A 26,138-nucleotide genomic window follows, 5' to 3' on the forward strand; every position below is an offset into this window, starting at 1 on the left:
TTTCGCATCTTGTCTAATTCCTTCACAGCTGCTCTTTCAAGTCATGGTCTTCTTTTGATTTCATAATTGCAATCTCCATTCTGATTAATGATTGAGCCAAGGTATGAAAAAAATCTCTCACTATTTCAATGTCTTTATCATCTACTTTAAAGTTATGTAAATTATCTCTGGTCATTATATTTGTTTTTTAATGTTTTAAGCCAGTCTCTGCACTTCCTGCCTTGATTTTCTTCACTTCTGCATATGTACATACAAGGATGCACTGTGCGGTGTTTCTCTATCCATGTGGCTCACAGTACAGTCAAGTTAGAACAGTACATTGGGGCTGGCCAAGAGAAACAATCTGAAATGTAAACATGAAAGTGTTTAGACATAAGAATATTTTCCAGTGTTTCAGCTGATAAAATAATTAATCCTGGCAAGTAGATTAAAAACAGTCTAAGAACATAAACAGAACATCTCCACACAAGTAAGAATTACATGCCTCCTGATTTAATAGGAGATTCTTCTTATATATATTTTTAATGCTCACTCATCACAGAGCAGCAGTTGTTTAGCTGTGGCTACAAAGGAATTGTGGTATTGTTTGACTCATGCTGTTACATTGATCTCTATTACTACATGCAGCCAGCTAGACATCATAACTTAACTTTTTGGATTGAATGTATTTGCCAGGATCCAAGTTTGCCTCCCCCAATTCTTCTAATATTTGATAGCTTTAGTACACCCAGGAATTGAAGTTTTGTCTCTTTTGTGGGAATTCTATACAAAAGACATAAAGCACAAGAAAGATTCTTGATCATAGTCACCTAAATTTAATGCCCAAGGGCAAACCATTTAAGGATCTGGGAGCAGTCTCAGAAGCAGTGTACGATACAACATGGTTACAAACATTGGCTTTCCAGATATTTGTGACTTTAGATCCCAGAATTCCTGTGCACAGCCATATTAGCTGGAACTTGTGGGAAATAAGTCCAAACCATTTGGAGAACCAAGGGTTGAAAACCCCTGATCTATGTTAACCCCAGAGTCTAGGAATGTGGAAGCCATTGGATATGATACCTTACTAGTTATTCCCAGACTCTGGCATTCCTTGCCAAAACAGATAATTTTCTCTCTGTGTGAGTCTTTTCACCAGCCTTTGGTATCAGGTAGTCTGTGGGTTAATGTGATGATCTCCTTTTTATTGTTTTTTTAAAAAATTGTTTTGAATATATTTCTTTTAATAGTATGTTTAGTTAATATTTTGTTTCTAGTGTATATTTTGTTATTATTAAACACCCTGAGACCATATTTAGTAGGGAAAGGTGAAATATAAATTGAATAATAATTTTAAAAAGGACAAAGTAGCTCATTTGGTTCTTGACTAATTCTTGTTATCCCATTACGAAAAAGTGGTTCAAATACAGCCAGACTAATCTCCAGTCACATTACCATGTTATAGTGCCATCTTGAATTACTGGAGCATACCTGAATTAAATGAATTGTACTTTCTCACTGTAGGGTTGTACTATATAATGGTTTGGTAGCAGTTGAGAAACACTTCGTGTTGAGCAACCTTGCTTGCAGTTTTTTTGTTTGAAACAGCACATGTTCTGACCTTCCTAATTTAACTCTCAGGATCTAGTTTATGACATGCTTTCCTCCTTGTACATTATGTACTCAGCTGGGGCTCTATGATCTAGTGGTACTATGCCATCTGCACTGCCAATCCTTGTCTGGTTGTAATCTTTAAAGTTTTAACTGGTCATTTAAAGTTGAGCTTGCTCTCTTATCTGCATACCCATATCCTAGTGTTTTCGTCTGATATCCTATTCCAAGTATCCTTGTCAAATGAGGCGAGACAAGTAGTCACAAGAGAGAGGGGCTTATCAGTTGTGGCTCCCAATCTGGAACTACCCTCTACAAAGATCTATGCCACGATCTTTTGGTTCATGATCTTGGGATTTTTTAAATCCTCTCAGACGTTTAAGAATTGTGGTTACTTATAACTTTTGATTTTAGTGTGCTTCTCTTTTTCTTCTATTTTTATTATGGTTTTACATGCTGCTCTTTTTTAAAACAACAACTTGGCAACCAGCCTTCTTCTTGGTTTTATAACATGCCACCTTCTAGACACATTTTTACTGTTTGTATTTAATATTTTAATAGTAGTGAGCTTTAAAATTATATTTAATGTAATGACATCCACTATGTGGAATGCTTTCCCATTAGAACTTTGACATGCATCAGCTTTTCTTAATTTTAATGCATGTTAAAAACATATTATGTGAGCACATCTCCCCTACTTAGTCCAAATTTACATCTCTTTCATAAATCTCAAAAAGAATATATGTTAATTTCTGTAGGTAGTGTGTATTCTTTAGTATGCACGTTCCATATTTTGTTGATATATGCTGCTTTAAATTTTTCAGGTATAACAGTGTGTAAATATTTGCAAATAGATAGCATACTGTTCAGGCAATCCTGATTGTTGGTCAGTTAGAGGCCAAAATCAAATTGAAAACTGGCAGGGTGGAAAGACATGCTGGCATATTTCTGCCAAAATATGTTTAGAACTGGGCAAGCAGAACATGCCATAGCAGAAGCACAGCATCTGCTCATGCAATGAGGAAGTGGATGCCTTTGTGTGCAAGCACTGGGAAAATCAAACTGTTTGTAGCACAAGCAGTTCATCCCAATGAAATGCTGGCTTAAATAAGCAATCAATAAATACTGTAGGTGTAATTCCACTCTGATATGTATGTGATGGGAAATGAAGATCTATGACTTAGGCCATGAAATAAGAAAAATTCTTCAGTGGAATCCTGAATAGAGGATGAGTTACACATCCAGTCTTCTTACCAAGGGATCCTCCAATGGCCAATAATGCCAGGAAATATTGGAGTACAGGTTGAGTAATCTGGGGCCAGAAGTGTTTTGGATTTTGATTACTTCCACATATTTTAGAATACTTGTATTGGCATACACATAGTAATCTTGGAAATGGGACACAAGTATAAATGCAAAATTCATTTATTCTTCATATATACCACATACACATAGCTTGAAGGCAATTATAAACAATATTTTTAAGAATAATGTTGTGCATAGAATCATAGAATTGGAAGACACCTCTTGGTCCATCCAGTCCAACCCCCTTCCAAGAAGCAGGAAAATCTCATTCAAAGCACCTCCAACAGATGGCCATCCAGCTTCTGCTTAAAAGCCTCCAAAGAAAGAGCCTCCACCACTGCCCAGGGGAGAGAGTTCCACTGCTGAACAGCTCTCACAGTGAGGAAGTTCTTCCTGATGTTCAGGTGGAATCTCCTTTCCTGAAGTTTGAAGCCATTGTTCCGCGTCCTAGTCTGCAGGGCAGCAGAAAATAAGCTTGCTCCCTATGACTTCCCCTCACATATTTTTACATGACTGTCATGTCTCCTCTCAGCCTTCTCTTCTGCAGGCTAACCATGCCCAGCTCTTTAAGCCGCTCCTCATTGGGCTTGTTCTCCAGACTTTTGATCATTTTAGTCACCCTCCTCTGGACACATTACAGCTTGTCAACATCTCTCTTCAGTTGTGGTGCCCAGAATTGGACACAGTATTCCATGTGTGGTCTGACCAAGGCAGACTAGAGGGGTAGCATGACTTTCTTGGATCTAGACACTACACTCCTATTTATACAGACCAAAATCTCATTGGCTTTTTAAGTTGCTGCATCATATTGTTCACTCATGTTTAAGTTGTTCCACACAAGGACTCCAAGATCTTTTTCACATATACTGCTGTCGAGGCAGGCATCCCTCATTCTGTATCTTTGCATTTCATTTTTTCTACCTATGTGGAGCATCTTGCATTTGTCCCTGCTGAACAGAGTGTATGTACATTGAACCAACAGAAAGCAGAGGTTTCACTGTCTCAGTCACCCACATGGACAATTCTGGATTTTGGAGTATTTGGGTTTTGGGAACTCCAGATTATTATGTATTATGCTCCTAAACTGCATTTATTTATTTATTTATTTATTTATTTATTTATTTATTTATACCACTTTTCTCACCCCCAGGGGTACTCATAGTGGTTTAACAACACAGTAAATGGCAAAGATTCAATGCCTCACAATCATGTAAAAGAAAACATTACAAGTCTAAAATCAGTACATATAACCATAAATAAGCCAATTGAAAACTATATAAATAATCAGACATATCATAAAACATTAAAATATTTAACATTAAGTTATTTACAACATTGCATATATTATAGCTGGTGTTCCCACTCCTGCATCCAGTCACATCATAAATATACTAGGTTTTCGCATTCCACTAGAGTTGTGGTTATTTCTTGTGTGGTTAATGTTTGGTTCATTCCATGCCTTCACCCATGAAAGCAGGATGCCCAGAGGAATAGGAAGAATGAAATGAATGGATCCTGATGCAGGAAGCTCCCATAACTGATACCAGATTTTAAGGGATTAAAAAAACCCACACCTCTTGCCCTGGGTTTCAAAAGCCCCACTCAGTCCCAGGAATGAGGAATAAACTCAGAAAAAAATCTGATCCATAAAGCAATAGCCTTTGCTGCTTTTCACCAGTCTGGATGAGCTCCAGCACCAATGATGTGAGGAATTAATATGAATGATCCCGGATATAAGCATGTTCTGGGCCTTTTGATCAGGCATGCAATTGGTTCACAGGATGGGATCAATCTTTAATATATCGTCAAATGACTTCAAAATTATGGGCAGTGTTCCTTTTATTCTAACAGCCATTAGATTATACACAAGTCATCAGAGCTATGCATTTACATAGTTCTAGCATCTTCCCACCCTGTTGGCTGTACCTTTGTACAGATGAATAGTTTAATTTGCAGTATTGTTAGCACAAGGGATTTTTGTGATGTCCAGTTAATTCTTTACAGTTCAAATAATAATTCATGAGGAGACATCAAGCCAGAATTAAACTATTTCCAAACTTTATTACAGTGACTCCATTTATTGATACAAATTAGAAAGTAAATAATTACATGAATACACATATTTCTCTTTGAGCAAAGAAAGACTCAGTGAAGAATGAGTCAAGATGCAGAGTCACAGAGCTTGGAAGACTGTTTTTTCCAGAATTCTCCAGTGACTATATTGACTGAGAAATTCTAGGAGTTGTAGTTCAGAAAAGGTAACATTTGCAAGCTCTGGAAACACACTTCAGCATAGTAAAGGGGCTCAAGGACCTACTGAAACCTGTCAGAGTTCTAACTTGCTTTTTAGGATATAACTAGCATCAATGTATATTTGGGGGGAAAGGCATTGTTATTTTGTGAATTATTAAGTTTAACACTTGCCAAGTGATCCAATGTGGTATAGTGGATTTGAGAACCAGGTTTGAATCCATGCTCAGTCATGGAAACCAACTGGGTGACTTTGAGCAAGTCATATTCTCAGCCTCTGAGGAAGGCAAAAGCCTTCTGAATAACTCTAGTCAATAAAACCTCATGATGTGTTTGCCTTAGGGTCACCATAAATCAGAAACAACTTGAAGGCACATAACGACACAATAGGCAAGTAGTCAGTATTAACAAAAGTGGGATGACCATAGCATAACTCTTAGGAATGATATGTTAGAAGGTATTTGAAGGAGTACTTTGTGCTTTTCCTGCATGTCAGGGGGTTGGATAGTTGGCCTATGCGGTCACTTCCAGCTCTATGGTTCTATGATTCTAAGGATAAAATATATTGTTCAGGGTTGAAGGACATCCCACTACATCAGGGCTGTTCTCAAGGCAGGGCACTGGAGCAGAAGTCTACAGTTTTGTGCAAGAGAATGGGCAAAACCCACCAATGACATGTTGCTGACTGAGACAGGGAAGAAAATTGGATACTCACATGAAGGTGTTTTGTAACATCTACAGCCAGTTGAATTATTTTGGAATCTGAGGCAGAAAAATCCACAAATGCATTATCATATTAATAAGACAGAAAATATCACAAATTCTTTATCCCGTTAGTTTTTAAAAAAGAAATTACAACATTTTCTTCTCATTCACCTGACTGGTGTGGTTGTTTCTTTATGCCTAATGGCAGGGCTGGCCCTGAGAATTGGTTTACAGTCTTATGATGTAAATGCAGCTAACCCCTTGCTGTCTAAAAGAGTGGTGTTCAAATGGTGATCCTCCAGATGCCATTGGACAGCCATTGGCTTCTTAGGGTGATTGTAGTAAAGGTAAAGGTTTTCCCCTGACATTAAGTCTAGTCGTGTCCGACTCTGGGAGTTGGTGCTCATCTCAATTTCTAAGCTGAAGAGCTGGCGTTGTCCATAGACACCTCCAAGGTCATGTGTCTGGCATGACTGGTGATGGTAAGCAACCTTAAAACTTCCTCTCCAGCAACCATTCCTGGCCTAATCTAAAGGGCCAAATTCTTAAATCTGAAATGACCTAACTGCAACATTGCACTGCAGAAATTATGGCAACCAAATCTTATTTCTTCATGACCAATTGCTTAGGAAGATAACTAGAGATTGGCCCTTCTGTAGGAATTTCTATTCAGAACCCCATTTCTATGAGAAATAAAGGAAAAAGCCACAAGAGTAATTGGATGGAAAGGTAGCTCACTGTTAATTCCCGACCTACTATGAAGTGGAGTACTTGGGAGTTACATGTCATCCACCTCAATCCTAAACATATTTGCAATTGCTTAACTTGCTGTCTGCACTTATTTTTCTGACTTCAGAGCACTACGGAATGGGAAGTCTATTAAACAGAAACCATCTCATCCTTTCTACACAATAGGGCCAATATTTAATAAGTCTGCTTTAAGAGATTACTTTCCATTTTGTATCCCAGAGAAAGTATGACATCAGATTTCATGGTTTTATCCTGTTCTACTACGTGTTCTCCGGTTGCCTTAGAAACATAGTTGCTATGGATTACACAGTGGGAGTTGTAAGGGTCAACAAAGATCAGAGCCCTGTCATTCTTCATTCAAAGGCAATTGTCCCTGAAAAATGTAACTTACTTCAATATTTAAGAGCCAGGCACTGATATTAAGCCAAAATGAAACTTCTGTTAAAAACCCATAATTAACCTTGTCTTCGGCTCTAGGTCACACATTAATAGCAATTTCATAAAGTGGACATTCCTCTGTCTTTCATTCTGGAAGGCCCAGATAGGCTTTAAATAACATGTCTCTTGGAAAAATACATGGATAATTGTTGCAATTTATTTTATGTCATTATCTGAGCCCTCGAGACCTCACATTCCCAGCTCCTCTCCCGGAGGTAATTGCATACGTCTTGGGAATGTGTGAAATGGTGTTAATATTCAGCACACCGGGGCTTTTTCAAAGGACCCGCCGCAGCCCACAATGGTGCCCTGTGTTGATAGATTTGTGCAGACTTTGTTTTTGCTCAAGCGCCAACAGCTGAAGAGATGACATTTCCCCCGCACAGGCCAGCAGCAGATGATGATGGGCCCCAGAATGTTTAGTGCTTTTCTTGTTTTAGTGAAGCTAATGAAATCGGTTCCTTCAAAAATCACGCTGTTTGGACACCCTTTTAAGATTCTATTTTCACGATAGCTTGATCTATACAATTTCTCTTAAATTATTTTATTTTCTGATCGGATGACAAAAACTTGCAATTCAGGAATGGAACAGAAGCATAGGAGAAATTGGGGTGAGAGAACTGTGGCATTTCAAGTGTTAAATCAAACATCTTTATGTTCTGTTATTCGTCATTCACACAATGTCTCTCTTGTTCCAATCTTTCCAACTTTTATTCCCAGCACTGTTTTTATTGTAGAATAATCCAGTAAATGTAAACTGCAGTGATTTGGTATGATGCCTTTTTGTAGTGTGTTTTTAAAGCCTGCGTGGAGTCACTTCCATAATGAGAATGCTATTTCTGGTGTTGTTTTGATGATTGCAAAAGTGTAGGTGTGTCCTAACTTGATTCTTTTCTCTCTTTTTTCGGAAGCTTCCCCAGCTTTTCTCAAATGGATTTTCTACTTTCCAAAAGAACTTAAAGATTACAAGAAACAGCAGCAACCCAAAGAAATCAGAGAGCCCTATTTCCTTCCAGGACCATGACATGATAATAAGGCATCAGACCATCTGGAAGGCATACCTATTGAACAGGGTATGATGCTACAGTACTGTTTTATGTTGTTTGAACTTTCTTATTTTGATGTATTTTATGGTATGGATTAGTGTAGGACATTAAGCAGTACTTTACATTACAGTACATTCAATAATGCCAAAGGAAGGTTTCACATTATGTTTAATATGTATGGTTAAAAAGGGCAGATGGAAGCATAATGTGAAATAAGTATCATCTGGATGTATCACTAAAGCAGAATATGTATTCATGCATACTGTGAATGAGAGTTGCTAGATCTACAGTCTTCATAGGACCGGAAGGAGGCAAGGGTGCAAATGTGCCCCTGTTGGTGGGCTGACTTCCAGGAAACAAGAATGGGTTGGGTGTGAATATCAAACTTATCTGGTAGACCAGCAGTTTGCTACTATTCACAAGGCTGAATTGATTGATTGTCCTAGCAAAGAATCACCAGATGTCTATGTATTTACTTGGAAATTTTACTCGTTCTTTCCTAAACATGGTGGCACCAGGACTCATCCTCTGCTCTGCACCTTTTGGCTAAGAGCAAGTTGGCTAGCTTAAATGCTCCATCTCCATAAAGGAAGGATAATGCTCCCATTTCATTTTGCTCTAGGGAATAGCCTGTTTAGCTAAGATTTCTTAATTTTCAAACAGGGGCACATGTTCCCCCTCTCCCTCTCTCTTTTCCCTTCTCTCTCTCTCTGTATATGCATTTGTGTTTGAATGCTAAACTGAGCAACTTCAGTTGGTGCTTAATGCATAACGCTGAATGATATTACCACAGACAGTCTCTACAGCTCTGATTTTGGCCCGCAAACCTAAGGGCTTGGGATGATTCTGAACTTGTAGCCTTGTTTGTTGTTGTTTATTCGTTCAGTCACTTCCAACCTTCGTGACCTCATAGACCAGCCCATGCCAGAGCTCCCTGTTGGCCCGATGCCACCCCCAGTTCCTTCAAGGTCAAGCTAGTCACTTCAAGGATACCATCCATCCATCTTGCTCTTGGTCAGCCCCTCTTCCTCTTTCTTTCCGTTTTCCCCAGCATCATTATCTTCTCCAAGCTTTCCTGTCTTCTCATTATGTGGACAAAGTACTTCATCTTTCCCTCTAATATCCTCCCTCCAGTGAGCAGTCGGGTATTATTTCCTGGAATATGGACTAATTTGATCTTGCAGTCCAAGACACTCTCCGAATTGTCCTTCAATGCCACAGTTCAAATGTGTCTATCTTCCTTCGCTCAGCCTTCCTTATGGTTCAATACTTATAGTCCTATGTGTTGTTAAAATCAGATTACTCACTTTGAAATATGCTAGTATTAGTTTGTTTTATAAAGTTGCAATGGCCACTTCCATACTAATTGCTCGGCTACTGGGATGGAAGGGGTGGGAGACAAAAGGTAATAATAGTCGAGAACAATTAGTTTAGGAATTGTTTCAAGGAGACAGGATGGGAGGAGATAGGATAAGATCACTCCCTTAAAACTTGGTGAAAATCATTCACTGGATCAACAATCCAAACAACTTGCAGCAGTTCTGTGAAGAATAACAGGGAATATCCTGAGATCATGGATCATCAGTAGTCTGGATGTGGAATGAATGATGGAACGGATTAAAGTAACATAAACATATATGCCGGCAAAAAAGCTCAGAAACGTGCTATTGAAATGTTTCAAAGACAGCCATCTGATTTCACCCAAAGTTTCATGTAACCTTTTATATGGTTTGTCTTTCTTCCTGTTTTGTTGTGCAGACTGTGGATCATGATAACAACAGCAATCATAATGACAATGATGATGGGTCTGTTTATTTTTAGCCTTCCTTTCCCCCAACATTTGGTCTGGATAAAAATATTGTGCTATTGTGATATTAAATTATGAGGACTTCCTTAAGTGTAATGACATCAAATCTAGCTGAACTAAACAAAATTTTGATTTTGGTACTGAAGTACTTCATCTTTAAACCAAAAGGTCACCAAAAGGTTCAGTTCATGTCAACGGGAACAGCTAAACATTATTTTCTTTAAAAAAGAGACTCCTACTACTAATGTAACATTTACCTTGGTTCTTTCCCAAGAATCTAAAAAACAAACAAACCCGAAATCCAACACAATACACTGTCTTTTTCTTAAGTCATAACAGCACACAACAAGATTGCCAAAATTAAGAAAGTAAAAATACTTCTAGAGATCTATAAAGATTGTATGTCTATTCACAAAGTTAAGTGCTTCTGATGCAAGTATTTTATGCACCATAGAGCTACATGGTTCTAAAATAAGACATGACCATTGTATTTTAATGGGATATTAGCATCTGGAACAAAGACTGCATTTTAATAATGCCTTTTTTTACTATATATTTTGCCTCTTATACAAAACTGAGGAAAAGGTTAAGCCTCTGCTTGTAAACATTTAAACAGAGAGGCCATGCAGTTTTACACTTTTTTGCCCATCATACTAAGCATATTACAGTGAAGCAAATTAAATCCCATGGGTTTCTCATTCCCAGCATCTCTGCCTCAAATTTAGTCTCTGTGCCAACTTATCAACACCGTCTAATCATAATCACCACTGCCACATTTCTTTTTGATTCACATCTGGTTGAGTCTAGTAGTTTCAAACAAACACACAGCAGTTTCTGAAGAGAACAGTAAGTTGGTTATCTATTCATGGTTATCTAGAGAAGCATCTCTATTTATGCACAACCCCACTTTCCATCAGTTGAAATCCTCAAGTTGGGCTGTACTATGTACCGTTATCGTTCCGATTGAATCATCCCTGGGAAGAGAGCAGCCTCTTCCCCAGCATCGAGAATATGCTTAATCAGAAAAGAACACATGATTCGTCTTGAATTTCTTGTAAGCCATTTGTTCAAGCAGATGTTGGGTGGTGAAAGTGGCAAAATACAGTTCTGTTGCTTTTCTGGGTTATAGTGTGATTTGATTTTGATGGCAGCTATTTTAGGTGGTTATCAGTGGGCTAGTTTGCTAATTTTGAGGATGTCATAGGCCACCTTCAACTGTTACTGAAACAAGGTAAAAATAATCTGTTTTATCTCTACTAGCAGAAGTTTTGTGCATTTTAGACATTTTCTCACACATAACCCTACACCTATCTACATTTCTTTCTCAGGAATATATGACACATTGGGTTGGAGCTGCTGTTCCCTTCATCTTGGGAGATGACAGTTCACAAGGCCTTTAGCCTCCTTTGCCAAAGAGTGCTGATTCCTCCCCAAATTACAAATCCCAGGATTCCATAGCAATTGAGCCCTGGCAGTTAAAATGGTGTCAAACTGCATTGATTCTATAATGTAAAGCCAACCTTAGCTTTCCTATCAGTTCTCTGTACCTCTGTTGTGGATTTTAATTAAAGGGCAGCACATAAAAGAAATAAACTTTAAGACCATAGGAAGACCCATGCTAGATCATACCAAGAGTCTATCTACTAGTCAGATTCAATCAGTGGCCTGTGGGAAGGCTACTCTTTTGCAATTAATCTTCTGATTAGTTCCTGTTTAGTATATTTCATGCAAGAGTAAACAAGTCCATAGCATATCTCAAAAGAGCTAAGATTACTTTCAAATAATTTTACTTTAGAGGATAAAATTAATGTGTGGTCCAATAAGAATATGATAATATTTATAAATTCTGTAAGAGACATGAAAAGGAACAGTCAAAGCTGATTATATCTCCAATAACCAAATATAATAAGAAATATGTATGTTGAACCATTTGCTTAAGATGACTGGTAAAATAATGCATCCTACCCCCCCCCCCCCCCCATCATATTATATTTCTGAAAAAGAAGGTTTCACAAGTGCTACTCCTTTATTGGAACAGTGCCATTGGCTGTCAGTCTATTTCTGGGCACAGTTTATATAGCTGGTTTTGACTAATAAAGCACTATGCAATGTGGGTTCAAGTTATTTGAATGAAGGTATCTCCCTGTATGAACCCTTCAAAGCTCCAAGACTGTCTGGAGAGGGCTTTCTCTCTGTCCCACCACCATCTTCTATATTCCACTCCATCATCTAGAAAAAAGGTGGGACATAAATTGAATTATTATTAGTAGACATAGCATGATTATTACTAGCAGTAGTGAGGGGAATGCTGCAGTGAAAGTGTCTGATCTCATACCCTTCAGCATTTGAGAGATGAAAGCTAAGGTGCATGTGGCCAAAAACCTCCATAGTGTGGTAAAGATGACAAAGGTTATTAATGAAGAACACGGGACACTACAGAAGTTTGATTTTGCCTTAGGGCCCTTCCAGACAGGCCCAAAACAAGGGACCTGTCTTGGGGTTACCTGAGACATCCAAATACCACATCAGATAAACCCAAATTAATATGGAGTAAACTGGGATTTCCCAGTATAGTTTGGATTAAATAGACACCTGGAAAGATCTGGACCTTAATGTAAGGTCCGGATCGTTTCAGATATAGGCCCTGTGGGGAATGACTTCTGGGACTGCGTTCGCGATCCTGGAGATCAATCTCCACAGTGATCCTAGTTCTTCAGCTCCTGGAGCCAAAGGAGTGGGATGGCTCCCCCCACCCTTCCATCCTAGCCTCCCATTTACTCCCTAAACTTACTTGAGGGGCCTGGCTGCATGCGCAGACCACTCTGTTGAAAGCTCCTGGCTCCTCTCCCAGGACTCTCAGGAAGTAAATGGCAGGCTGGGGGCTGGCTTCATGCCCTCCTGGGTCAATCTCTGGTTGACCCGGGAGGACATGGAGCCACCTCCCCCCCCCCCCCCCCCCAAACATGCTGAGGTTTGGGGAGAATGTGAGGACTAAATCCAGGGAGGAACTGGGATATAATATCCCAATTCTTTCCAGGATTTAGCCATGTCTGGAAGGGCCCTTAGTTTACTGGGAAGGGCCTCTCCTCCCCCTTCAAGTTAAATTAGTGCAAACTACTTTTGCACTACCAACTCAGTTTGCAATGCTGAGGAAAAAGTGGGAAAGTGAGAGGAGGAGAGGAACTTGGATGATTGAAAACACATAAAAAGTGGGATGACACACGATAATAGCAATGGGTGAATAAAGCTTTAGAAAAGTTTATACTATGCTGATGTTGCCTGTGTGCTAGGAACCTGATGATATAAACAGGCTACTAGATGCATATATGCACTCTTGGACCCTATGAAATAAGGAAGTATGTTTTATTCTGATACCAAATATGAAAACTATGAACAGCTATATGACAGTGTTCCTGGCACCATGGCAGTTTGCCTGGCTTTATATAACTACCTACTCTCTCATATTATCAATGGGATAAGCACCATAGACTTTTTATAAGTCCTGCACTAATACAGCTTCACCCTCATTCCACATGGTCCAGGACTTTGTATGGATCTGCCAAAATGCAGGTAATAGGGAACCTCACTGAACAAACAACTTTTGGCAGAAGCATAGCATAGAGTTGCAATGGAGGATCTATGGAATGCTTTGAGAATACTTATCTAGACATTGCTAGGTCCTCCAGCACTACTCTATAGTCACTACTCCAGCACTACTCTATACTACTCTATAGTCTATAGACAATAAGCCCAGCTTATCTGTCCGAATGTGTCCCCTACTACGACCCACCTCGAAGCTTAAGATTGTTAAGTGAGGCCCTGCTCATAGTCCCATCAGCCTCACAGGTGCGGCTGACGGGGATGAGTGACAGGGCCTTTTCAGTAGTGGCTCCCCGCCTATGGAACGCCCTCCCCATTGAAGTCAGGCAGGCTCCCTCCCTCCTGTCTTTCCGAAAGAGAACAAAAGAGAACAAAAATGTGCTTATGGGACCAGGCATTTGAGCATGAGTAGCAGCAAAAATGAGATATGAATATATGAATATATGACAGACCCCACCTGGACATGGAAAGCACCTTAAATGTATATTTAAATGTATAATTATGTGTATTTTAATGTATATTCTTAATTTTATTGTAGTTTTTAATTTCAATGATTTTTAAATTTGATGAAAACTGTTTTTTGATGTGTATGTTTATATTGTAAGCCACCCTTAGTCCCCTGATGGGTGAGAAGGGCAGGTAGAAGTGATGTAATAAATAAATAAATTTCTGATGGAAGCATACCATAGCTTCTCCTGGAAAAGCTAGAAAATGCCTAGATGTATTTTTTTTCAAACACAGCTACAGGAGTCATACTGTCGTCTTTTTTATATTGAATTGGAAAGCACAATGTATGAGACTCTTCATAACTTTATAGCAGAGACAAAAACTTGAAAAGTTTTTTTTTAGAAAAAATACTTAAAATTATCATTTCAATGCTCCAAAAGTAGTTTGCTATTTTTATATTTGCAAGTCTTATTTTTTTTAGTGTTTTCTTCACTTCTAAAAGAATGGGCAGAATGATTAACTATTAATAGTGCTATTAATGATGACTGCATGCCAATTGTTATAAAAGAGTACTTCAAAGCATTTCCATCACTTGCATTGTGTCTGTCTATGAAACAAGCAGTGGCTTTTCAGTCACTACCCAGAATTACTCAATGCCACCTCCTGTCCCTCATCTTCTCTCTCTTCCTCTCCCCTTTTCTCCTAGTGATGGTGGCGGGATTTCCTGAATGACAATGGGCCCTTAAAAAGAACCATTGAACAAAGAGATCAAGAGGCTGTAACTCTAAGAAAGTTTTTTTAAAGGGCACAGGCTCTCTACTTGTGCTTGGACACACTCACATATCCCTCACCAAACATCTCTCCAGCAATAGCCCTTAAAACCAGTTCGGCCACAAAACAGGCGGACTATTTACTGCTTTCATAAACAAAGCCGGAGCTCTTGTCCTTTGCCAGCTCACTGCTGAGTGAGATAAGCAGACCTCCTACTGCTGAATTATGATCTTGCTTTCAGGCGTATGCCCCCAGGATCTGTGGCAATCCCTCCAACAGCTTGAAAAATTGAAGTGCTTTAAAAGAAGAAGAGCTTGTCAGGGCTGTGACTGACAGGAGACAAAACCTTCCTGTTGCTCACATTTGAAGGGAGGACATTCCATTTGGGTTTCAGGAAAGCCTTTTACTGAATGGTTTGTAAGCTGTTATTTGTAAATAGCAATGGACAAAACAGTGGTAAGCATTTATTCATTGCCAGTTTAATTACAGGAAAAGTCCCCCCACTGCACACATAAAAACTTTATGTTAAAAAGGAGCATGCGCCAAAATACAGCATTATCATATATTGAAGGCAATTTTAATTTATAGCAGCAACTTTGCTGAGCTGTTGGGAGTCCCTAGGTGGTCTCTTTAAATGTTGTGTTTTTCTCAAACTATTTATAGACAACGTGGTTCAAAATATGACAGCAGAATATGGAAATTTAATTGGCAACTAAAATATAGGTTACTGAACTTTCTTAAATCACATTCAAGGCTCAGTGATTTGTGCCAATTTATACAGCATCATTGCATGTCACTACATTATACTTCTTGTCATTTTCTTGTTGAAATGCTCTTCTGGCTTTTCTTAAAAGGACACCCTGGATTATGACATGGACTGCAACTTTAGATATTAAAGAATATTAAGTGTTGCAGACTTTCCTTTTTTTTCCTTTCCATATCTGAATCATCATTGCTAAAGGAAACCTTATCAGTTTCATGGCATTCCCATAGGTCAAGAACCATTATGAGGGTCTATACTACTATACTATACTGTACTATACTATACTATACTATAATATACTATACTATACTATACTGTATTCTACTGTACTGTGATGTACTATGCTATATTAATGTCCCAACTCCTCACACCCTCCACAGATGTTTCCAGTTGGGTTAAAATTTGTTCTAAAAGTATCTCGTCGAGAGAGATAATACAGAAATAATAGTGCTACAGCAGGATCAACCTTTCGCAAACACATTCTCTTTGGTGTGCATGGGAAGTGGGTGATCTTGCTCAAGGGAAATAAACACAACAACAACAACATAGTTGACTATGAATATTATCCCATGGGCAGAAGGGAAGGGGGGAAGCAGGGGAAAGCATCCTTAAGAGTGGGGATGCAGCCTACACTGGCAAGATCTGTCTTCGGGGATGGCCAGCCATCCTACAACATTTCCCCATCCTCTTTCAACTGTCCTCCGCTTCCTGCCACTGTCTTCAATCAAGAGTCGGGGAATATCTCTGTCTTTGCACGCCGGTGAGACTAATTTCAATGTACAGCCACCAGCATAAGAAGATTATCAGAAAAGGGAGGAAATTAAGAGTGGGATAAGATTGTACCTTAGCACTTTACTTCTAAAGAAAAAAGCAATAAGATTCTGAAGGAGACATTTTGAGGGAAACTTCAAGTAGTCCAACGGGTTGCAGCTAGGTTTCTTATTGAAGTGACTCACAGGGAGCATACAACCTCCCTGCTGTGTCAGCTCCACTGGCTGCCAGTTTGCTACCGAGCAAAATTCAAAGTGCTGACTTTAGCCTATAAATCCCTAAATGGTTCTGGTCAAGCTTACATGTCCTAATGTATCTCCCTTTATGAACCAGTTCGAGTGCTAAGAACAGCCAGGGAGGTCCTGCTCTCGATCCCACTGCCTTTGCAGGTGCAATTGATGGGAATGAGAGACAGGGCCTTCTCGGTGGTGGCCCCTCGGCTGTGGAATTCCCTCCCTATAATAATAATATAATAATAATAATAATTTTATTCTTGTACCCCACCTCTATCTCCCCGCAGGGACTCAGGGCGGCTTGCAAATGCAAAAGAGTATACATACAAAAACATCAAATACTGAAAATGCACAAATGAGAAATTAAAACATACAATTAAAATCAAACCATTGATAAGACAAAGTTAAAACACATCAATAAAAACATAAGGATGGGCTGATCAAAGTGCACTAAGTGAGACATAGAGGAAGTTAAAAGTACTATAAGAACATGGGGGAGAACCCAAGAGTGAGTTGAACCCTGAGGCTATATAGAGAAATTACCCATGCGGATGCAACCGATCAAGGATAACCATTTGTACAAGAATTTAGCATTCAAGAGGGTGGTACTTATTCAAAAGCCTGTGTGAACAGCCAGGTTTTCAGGCTTTTCCTAAACCCTTCCAAAGTGGCAGCTAGCAGAATTTCCCTTGGGAGTGCGTTCCAGAGCCGGGGGGCCACCACGGAGAAGACCCTCTCCCTTGTCCCCACCAACCGCGCTTGTGACGGCGGCGGAAACGAGAGGAGGGCCTCCCCCAACGAATGAAGAGATTGTGTGGGTTCATAGGAGGAAATGCGGTCACAAAGGTAGGTGGGTCCCAAACTGTTCAGGGCTTTGTAGGTCATCACCTGCACCTTGAATTGGGTCCGGAAAATAAACGGCAGCCAGTGGAGCTCCTTAAACAGGGAGGTAGACCACTCCCTGTAATTTGCTCCAGTTAGAAGCCTGGCTGCCGAACGAGATTAGATCAGCCCCCTCCCTTCTGGTGTTCAGAAAACAACTCAAAACCTGGCTATGCAAGCAGGCGTTCAGATAGGGATAGTATTATTGAAGCAGCTAAGTGACAATCACAGGAACCCAGGTCATCAAGTGCTCTGCTCAGCAATTTCAATCTCAGAGCCATGGCTGCTTTGATTGAATCCACCTACCTGGAGAATAATAATAATAATAATAATAATAATAATAATAATAATAGAAAATGAGCACACAAAGATACTGTGGGAGCTGTTTGGCAGTGGAACTCTCTGCCGCGGACTGTGGTGGAGGCTCCTTCTTTGGAGGTTTTTAAGCAGAGGCTTTCAGGGGTGCTTTGAATGTGATTTCCTGCTTCTTGGCAGGGGGTTGGACTGGATGGCCCATGAGGTCTCTTCCAACTCTACTATTCTATGATTCTATGGATTATTGATGTTGCGATACCAGGTGACAGTTGAATTGATGAAAAACAACAGGAAAAACTCAGCTGTTATCAGGATCTCAAGATCGAACTGCAAAGGCTTTGGCATAAACCAGTATAAGTGGTCTCAGTGGTAACTGGCATGGCACACTGGGTGCCATGCCAAAAGATCTCAGCCAGCATTTAGAAACAATAAACATTGAAAAAATTACAATCTGTCAACTGGGATCGGCACGCATCATCCAATAATACATCACACAGTCCTAAACACTTGGGAAGTGTTCAACTTCTGATTGTGTAATATCCAGCATATATATCTCATTTGTTGTCTCATACTATGTTTTTGTGTCAATAATAATAATAATAATAATAATAATAATAATAATAACAACAACAATAACACTTTATTTGTACCCTGCTCTATCTTCTAGGTGGCGGCAGGGTGTGTGTGTCTATAGTCTTCTTTTCCAATTGCCTTCCACTTTACAAATCATCATTGTCTTTTTTCAGTGAGTCATGCCATCTCATCATATGTCTATAGAACATCAGCCTCAATTTAATCATCTTCACTTTATTGGCTCTACGACTTATTTGTTTCTTTAGCTGTTCACTGTTTCTATAGAAGTTTTCTCCAGCACCACATTTCAAATGAATGAGGTTTCTTCCTGTCATCTTTCTTCATTGTCCAGCTTTCATAGTCATGTACACAATTAGCACTAGCAGTCTAGATAGATTTTTAAAACAACATAATTGAAAAACATCTCTCTCAATGGAAGGAGACAGACATTTCCCTGGAAACTGGCTGGAAAAACAGGTCAAAATCAACAAAGGCAAACATAGCACACATTGATTCTCATGTTCTGATGGCTTCCCCCTTGTCTTCCCATCTGTAACAATGGCTCAGTTTCTTGATAGGAGAATGGCTTTAGGCAGCAGCATTTGCCAACTCTCTTCACACCACAGAAAGATTTCCAAGTTCCTCCTCCACTTTATAATGGAGAGCAAAAGCCAGGTGCATGAAAAGTTAATGCCCATAGTCAACAACATTGTACATAGAAGGCACTGGCCAGAATTAAATAAGCAAAAATAATAGGTGCATATGAGGGTTTTGAATTCAAAATGTACTAAATGTGACAAAATCGTCTTGGAATAAGAGACTGTCATTAACAGATGGGAATGACTGGGAAGTACGATGAAGATATATTTCAATCTCAAAAATAAAAGGCATTGATAAAAATAAAACAAATGAAAACCGTTAAGTTGCGGCCCAGTTGTTCACTTTGGATGAGTCACTTGGAAGCAAGGTCCACTGATCTGAATCTGTGATTTACATTTATGTATATTTACATGTAAGTATTTAAGTATTTGAACCTCCAATGGTGCAGTGTGTTTAAGCGCTGAGCTGCTGAACTTGCAGACTGAAAGGTCGCAGGTTCGAATCTGGGGAGCAGAGTGAGCGCCCGCTGTTAGCTCCAGCTTCTGCCAACCTAGCAGTTCGAAAACATGCAAATGTGAGTATATCAATAGGTACTGCCCTGGCAGGAAGGTAACGGTGCTCCATGCAGTCATGCTGGCCACATGACCATGGAGGTGTCTACGGACAACACCGGCTCTTTGGCTTAGAAATGGAGATGAGCACCAACCCCCAGAGTCAGACATGACTGGACTTAACGTCAGGGGAAACCTTTACATATCTAAGTCTTTATGTTCTCAGAGTTATCATGCTGGAAGTTATAGGACCACTTCACACCACCCATGGGGATCATGCCATTTTGCTGGCAGTCGCCAGCAAAAAGGAAGGCGTGTAAGGTGCCATGTGGTGCCACGTGTGCCCAATCTCCTTCCCCCATCACATGGTGGGGATGGGACGTTGGGACCCTGTCCCTGTCCCCATCAGATGGGAGAAAGGGTGGCAATTTTCATTGCCCCACTGCCCTTTCCCCCCATCATATGGAGAAAAAGGGAGAAAAGTGTGAGTAGCCCTAGTGGAGGAGAAAGCACCTTCCCATGTTTCCCCTCCATTTCAGGGGGAATGTAGGCAGGGCCTGCCAGGTGTTGTCAGATGATGCTCAGCAGTCTCTGTCCAGGCTGCAAAGAAAAGGGGCAAAACGGGGGTGTTTAGTCCCTTATGAAGAAGTCCATAGTGCACCTCTCTCTTCCTCCCCCCCCTCTCTCTCTGGAGTTGGGAAAATGCAATTGTTAAACCATCCATATAAATCATTACACTAATAAGATATTCTTGTATTTTCCACTATCACAATCTTGTAAACATCAAGTATGCAGAATACACTGCGGATTATAGGAGAATTCAATAAATTCTAAGTTGGGCCAAGTACAACAACTGGCTTCTTTTTAAGATCCTTAGAAAACTCCCAAGTATTGGTGAAAATCTTTAGTCCATAAAATTCTACTGATACTGGTCATCTGCTTGAGGCACATTGAGTAGGGTAGCAGAGGTGCAAAAGAATCCCAGTCATTTTTCCTAAGAGAGTTTTAGTTTCCTTCTACAATGGCTTATTTGTTTTTCAGCATAGTATATATTTATAAGGAACACTGCATATTCAAAAGGAATTAGCAGCTGTCTCTTCCAGCACACCCCCAGCAAGTTGTTCTCCTACTGGACTCCTGTTCCAGTCAATCACTCCAGTCTCTTGAGTCAGCAAAACTCATCACACAGGCCTTCATTCATGAAGGAAGATATGGTGCAACCTGTTGTGTATTTTATTCACAGCACCACAATCTCATGGGGAAGGATAAGTAAAGTCGTTTTTGGGAAAATGATAGCAACAGACCATTGATGGAAATGGAAACAGATGTTTAATAAACTGGCATTCAGATTAAGTACCGTAAGAGATACCATTTTGATGACCAGGACTGGGTTATAAAGAGCAATATGTAAGGTCAAGATAAATAGTTGCCGAAATACAAGTTAATGTCTTTTTTGCTCTCTGTGAATTTTGGAGTGCTTTGGCATGCCGTGAATGGTGGGATTGGATATGGACTGTTGGCACAATCTTTAATAAAAGCTTTTTCAGGTCTGCCCTGATTGTATTAAATATTGATCTCACATAAAACATATTTCTTTGAATTAAATTGTTATCATCACCATCTTCACATGGCTTTACCAGTGTCTGGCATCTTTTTCAAACTGAATTGATCATTAATCCCTTCCTTCTCCCAATAGGTAAATAATATTTAGAACTCTATGTTGTTGCCGTGTTTTTTCATGAACTGGAAACACCTTTCCATTGACATGTAGAATTTTGTAGAGATCCTCTCTCCCACACAAAGTAATTATTTTTCAACAACACAGATGGTGCTGATCAAATCCCTTCTATAGATTTTCCATATAAAATCTGATGTGAAAAGTGAGCATTCATGCCTGCTTCCATTTTTAAACTTTCCTTCAAAACATTTTTGACCGTTCACTTCCATGTTAATCTTACATTCTATTCAGTACTTATAAATACAGATGTGTTATCATAGAATGGAAATATTTGCCTGGGATGGTGCCAAGAAGATGTCTAAAATTAATACAGATGAAGACAATGCTGTTTTCCTTTGGTCTTAAGAAACCAAGTGTAGTTAGGGTGTTTTCTTTTCTTTTTTAAAAAAATAAGTCTTTCAGTAGCTTCCCTTGATCCATTAAACTTAAAATAGATTAATCTCAAGGGAGAGTCAGTTTCCCAGACATGGCAATTACAGTGAAGGATAGCAAGGCAAAGACATCCATTTAATGGAAACCTGCAGACCAGTAAAGCTAACTGCATGATAATTCTACCTTTCATCCTGTCTACATTGAAACCTGCATTACATGCTGCCAGAGTTTTCAATACTGATACTTTCATTCCAGGTTAGAAAAGGGCAAAAAGAACATGTATTTTTTTACAGGCACAGTTAATGAAGATGAAAAAACTCAGATATTTTAAATGAAAGACAATGGGAATGTCACCTGAAGAGCAGGGGCTGGGCTCCTGCTCTTTGTACTATTTGTTTTAAATGAGAAAACTGGAGGTAAACGAGGCAGCCACCGTAGGTGGCGGGTCCAGGGAAAATAAAAACGGAGTGTTAAAGGACAAAGTCATGTGTGTTGTTCAGCCTGCCTTTTATCACAATAAAACTGTCCACCTTGTTATCTTTAGGCATAGTAGATTGTGATACTCACTGCCATTACTGAAAAAAAATTCAGTTGCTTTTCCAACATAGCAAGGAAACCATAAGGTAAAGGTAAAGGTAAAGGTTTCCCCTGACGTTAAGTCCAGTCGTGACCGACTCTGGGGATTGGTGCTCATCTCCATTTCTAAGCCGAAGAGCCAGCGTTGTCCATAGACATCTCCAAGGTCATGTGGCCGGTATGACTTCATGGAGTGCAGTTACCTTCCCGCCGGAGCGGTACCTATTGATCTACTCATGTTTTCAAACTGCTAGGTTGGCAGGAGCTGGGACTAACAATGGGCGCTCATTCCGCTCCCGGGATTTGAACCTGCGACCTTTTGGTCCGCAAGTTCAGCAGCTCAGTGCTTTAACACACTGTGTCACCATATAATAACTAAACATAATACAAAAATGAACATAAGAACACAAAACATACAAATCAATCAACCACAGACTTAAGAACTAATAACAAAATAGGCCATCAACAGGTCAAGATACAATGGGGTTCATAATTCATTAACCAAAGCTTTAGGGGCATGCGTGCTCCAATAATGTTTAACATTTACACAAATGACCAGCCACTGCCAGAAGGGACAGAGAGTTTCATCTATGCTGATGATTGTGCCATCACCGCCCAAGCAGGGAGCTTTGAAATGGTTGAACAGAAGCTCTCTGAAGCTTTAGGTGCTCTTACTACCTATTACAGGGGAAACCAACTGATCCCTAATCCATCTAAAACGCTGATGTGTCCTTTTCACCTTAAGAACAGACAAGCATTTTGAGCTCTGAGGATTACCTGGGAAGGAATCCCACTGGAACATTGCAGCACACCAAAATACTTGGAAGTTACTCTGGACTATGCTCTGACTTACAAGAAGCACTGCTTGACTATCAAGCAAAAAATGGGCACTAAAAATAACATCATATGAAAACTGACTGGCACAACCTGGGGATCACAACCAGACACAGTAAAGACATCTGCCCTTTGCTACTCTGCTGCTGAATATGCATGCCCAGTGTGGAATAAATCTCACCACGTTAAAACAATGTATGTGGCTCTTAATGAGACATGCTGCATTATCACAGGATGTCTATGCCACTGGAGAAATTATACTATTTAGCCAGTATTGCATTACCTGACATCCACTGGGAAGTAGAAGCCAGCAATGAAAGGACCAAGGCAATGATCTACAGAGATACTTGCAGGAACAACCCAGCAAGCGAGAGTCCAAAAGTGGCAGGCTATAACCCGGAACCTCAATCAATGACTGATGCTGGATGAGAGACTCCCTCCTGGGCACACAGAAGACTGGGCGATTTTGAAGGTGCTGAACAGACTGTGCTCCGGCACCATGAGATGCAGAGCCAACCTTAAGAAATAGGGCCACAAAGTGGAGTCCGCGACATGCGAGTGTGGAGAAAAGCAAACCACAGACCACCTATTACAATGCACTCTGAGCCCTGCCACATGCACAATGGAGGACCTCCTTATAGCAACACCAAAGGCACTCCAAGTGGCCAGCTACTGGTCAAAGGACATTTAGTATAATGCCAAGTTTTTAAAACTGTGTTTGTGTTTTCAAATACATTACAACTGGTACCCTTGGTTTGCTTCTGACATGAGAAATAAATAACCTGCCTTGGGCCAATCCGTTTGTCGACTCCTAGAATCTATTCAGGTAATCACACCATACCTGAAGGTCATCCCTGTCCCATTCTCTGCTATAAAACTTGCTTCCTTAATGTGGGCAAGTTGCCAAGACACATTAGATTATGTTCTGTCCTCCCAGATTACTAGTTTACTGATAGCCACAGACATTACTTCATAACTGACTACCTCTATGTACTTTCCAACATGTTTGAATGTATGGGCTGTATGCTTCTGGGATTCCCCCTTTTCCATTCCATGCACAGAAGTCAATTGAAATGGCAGTGAAATCTCCTATACTGGCAATAGGACATAAATCCCACTACCCCAAAGGACAGAATATTACTTCAGGGGCACAGGGTGAGCTCCGTTTTCCAAAGAAGGGTAGTGGCTCAGGGTGCATCCACACTGTAGAATTAATGCAGTTTGTCACCACTAACTGCCATGGTTCAATGCTATGGAAACGTGGGGGTTATAAAGTTTCTAGCCTTCTCTGGCATATAGTGCTGGTACTTACCAAACTCAAAATCCCAAGATTCCATAGCACAGAACCATGGCAGTTGAAGTTATATCAAATTGCCTTAATTCCACAGTGTGGCTGTATCCTCAGAGTCTCAGTAGGAATGGCTGGGTGGGATTCTTTCTACTGCTACTATCACCACCCTGCCTTATCTACCACCTGAGACACCTGCCCTATTTTGCTTGAGTAGGTATAGTTGGTCCTGATAAAATCAGTATTTTTCAACAATTTTAGACACAAGCTCAAACTTGTCTGTACTCACTTTTAATTTATTGCTATTGATAATCATCTTATTGCTCTCTCTATATATTTCATATTTGTCTTTTTCTTTGTGCATATTGTATTGTGTGTGTCCCCCTCTCTTCTTGTCTTATAAAAAGAAATTGAAGAGAAAATGTTGGTGGTTCTCCTTGTGAGATTCACCTTAGGTCAGGCCAAGACTGAATTGTGGGTCATGACCTGCCAGCTGAAGACCAATGCTGTAGAGAAATGAAGTGACTTTAATTGCAACATTAGTGCGGAGGAGTGTATTAATATGCAAAACATGTCCGCATCTCCACAGCCTTTAAGATGTGGGGTTAATTAGAAACAGCACAAGAAAGCTCCAAATATAAGCAATTTCAGAGGGATATATGTAATGTTATAAAAACAGTACTTTGTCTGACCAATTTTTATGGTGCATCACAATTAAGCAGGGGTTGTCTAGAAGTATTCTAAGGAAACGCTCAAGAGTGATTTCAAACAGAGAAGAAACGCTTTAATCATAGATAGCACTAAAAGACTAAAGGGTCAAATTTCACCCGCCAGAAATTTATTTATAAGATTTACTATTTATATTAGTGGTGGATAAAATGGTGGGGGGGGGGTGCAATATCTACCTCGTAGATCCTGGAGAGATATATCTTTTCCTGAAGTGTCCCCTACACCTAAATTTTTGCTTCCAAATCCTCTCAGTGTTCTCTAGATTCAGGAACATTTTGGCCACTTTTCCTGGTTTCCACTTTTTATAGAATCAGATCACATGGCCCATCCATTCAAATCCTCTACCATTCAGGAACACACAATAAAATCACTCCCAACTGAGGGCCATCCAGCCTCTGCTTAAAAACCTCCAGAGAAGGAGACTCCATGACACTCTTAGGCACTACTGAACAGCTCTGACCAGGAGGAAGTTCTTTCCAATATTTAGGTGGAATCTCCTTTCCTGTAATTTGAATCCATTACTTTGGGTCCTAGAAACGGATGGCAGAAAACAAGTTTGCCCTCCTCTCAATGTGACATCCTTTCAGATATTTAAATAAGGTCATCATGTCCACTCTTAATCTTCTCTTTTCCAAGCTAAACATACTCAGCTCCTCATAGGGTTTTGCTTCCAGACTTGTTACCATTGGCTTTTCCACTGGACATGTTCCAGCTTGGCAATATCCTTCTTGAATTGTGGTGTCCAGAAGTGGATACAGTATTCCAGATAAGGTCAGATTAAAGCAGAATTGAGTGGCACCTCTATTTCCCCCGATATACTCTTATCGATGCAGTCTTGAATTGCATTGACCTTTTCATCTGCCCCATCATACTGTTGATACATGTTCAGCTTGTGGTCGACTAAGACTCCAAAATCCTTTTCATGTGTACTGATTTCAAGCTATATCTGTGCATTTCATTTTTTTCTGTGTTGAATTTCATTTTCTTTAGTTTTGGCCCACCTTTCTTATCTGTTAAGCTCCTTTTGGATTCTGATCCTGTCTTCTTGGATTTTAGCTATCCCTCCCAATTTGGTATCATCTGCAATTTTGGTAAATATGCTCTCTATTCCCCCAACCAGGTAATTATAAAAGAAAGTGACCCAGGGGCCAGGAAAACATGGACCATGCTTTGCCTACTCTTGATTTATATGGTGCTTTCTAAT

The 26,138-nt window shown here is 39.9% G+C and overlaps 1 long non-coding RNA gene across 2 annotated transcripts in view; it reads left to right on the forward strand.

Moving 5' to 3' along the window:
- Nucleotides 1–6,681: 6,681 nt before the first annotated feature.
- The window catches only part of LOC134297566 (uncharacterized), a 115,477-nt gene continuing 96,020 nt past the window's right edge, over nucleotides 6,682–26,138 (forward strand). Inside the window, exons 1-2 of one of the 2 annotated variants that reach the window (XR_010004359.1) lie at nucleotides 6,682–6,982; nucleotides 7,950–8,111. This is a non-coding gene — a long non-coding RNA (uncharacterized LOC134297566). The other variant, XR_010004360.1, reaches the window with a different exon arrangement.

Source organism: Anolis carolinensis, chromosome 3, assembly GCF_035594765.1.
Source record: "Anolis carolinensis isolate JA03-04 chromosome 3, rAnoCar3.1.pri, whole genome shotgun sequence".
Lineage (NCBI taxonomy): Eukaryota > Metazoa > Chordata > Lepidosauria > Squamata > Dactyloidae > Anolis > Anolis carolinensis.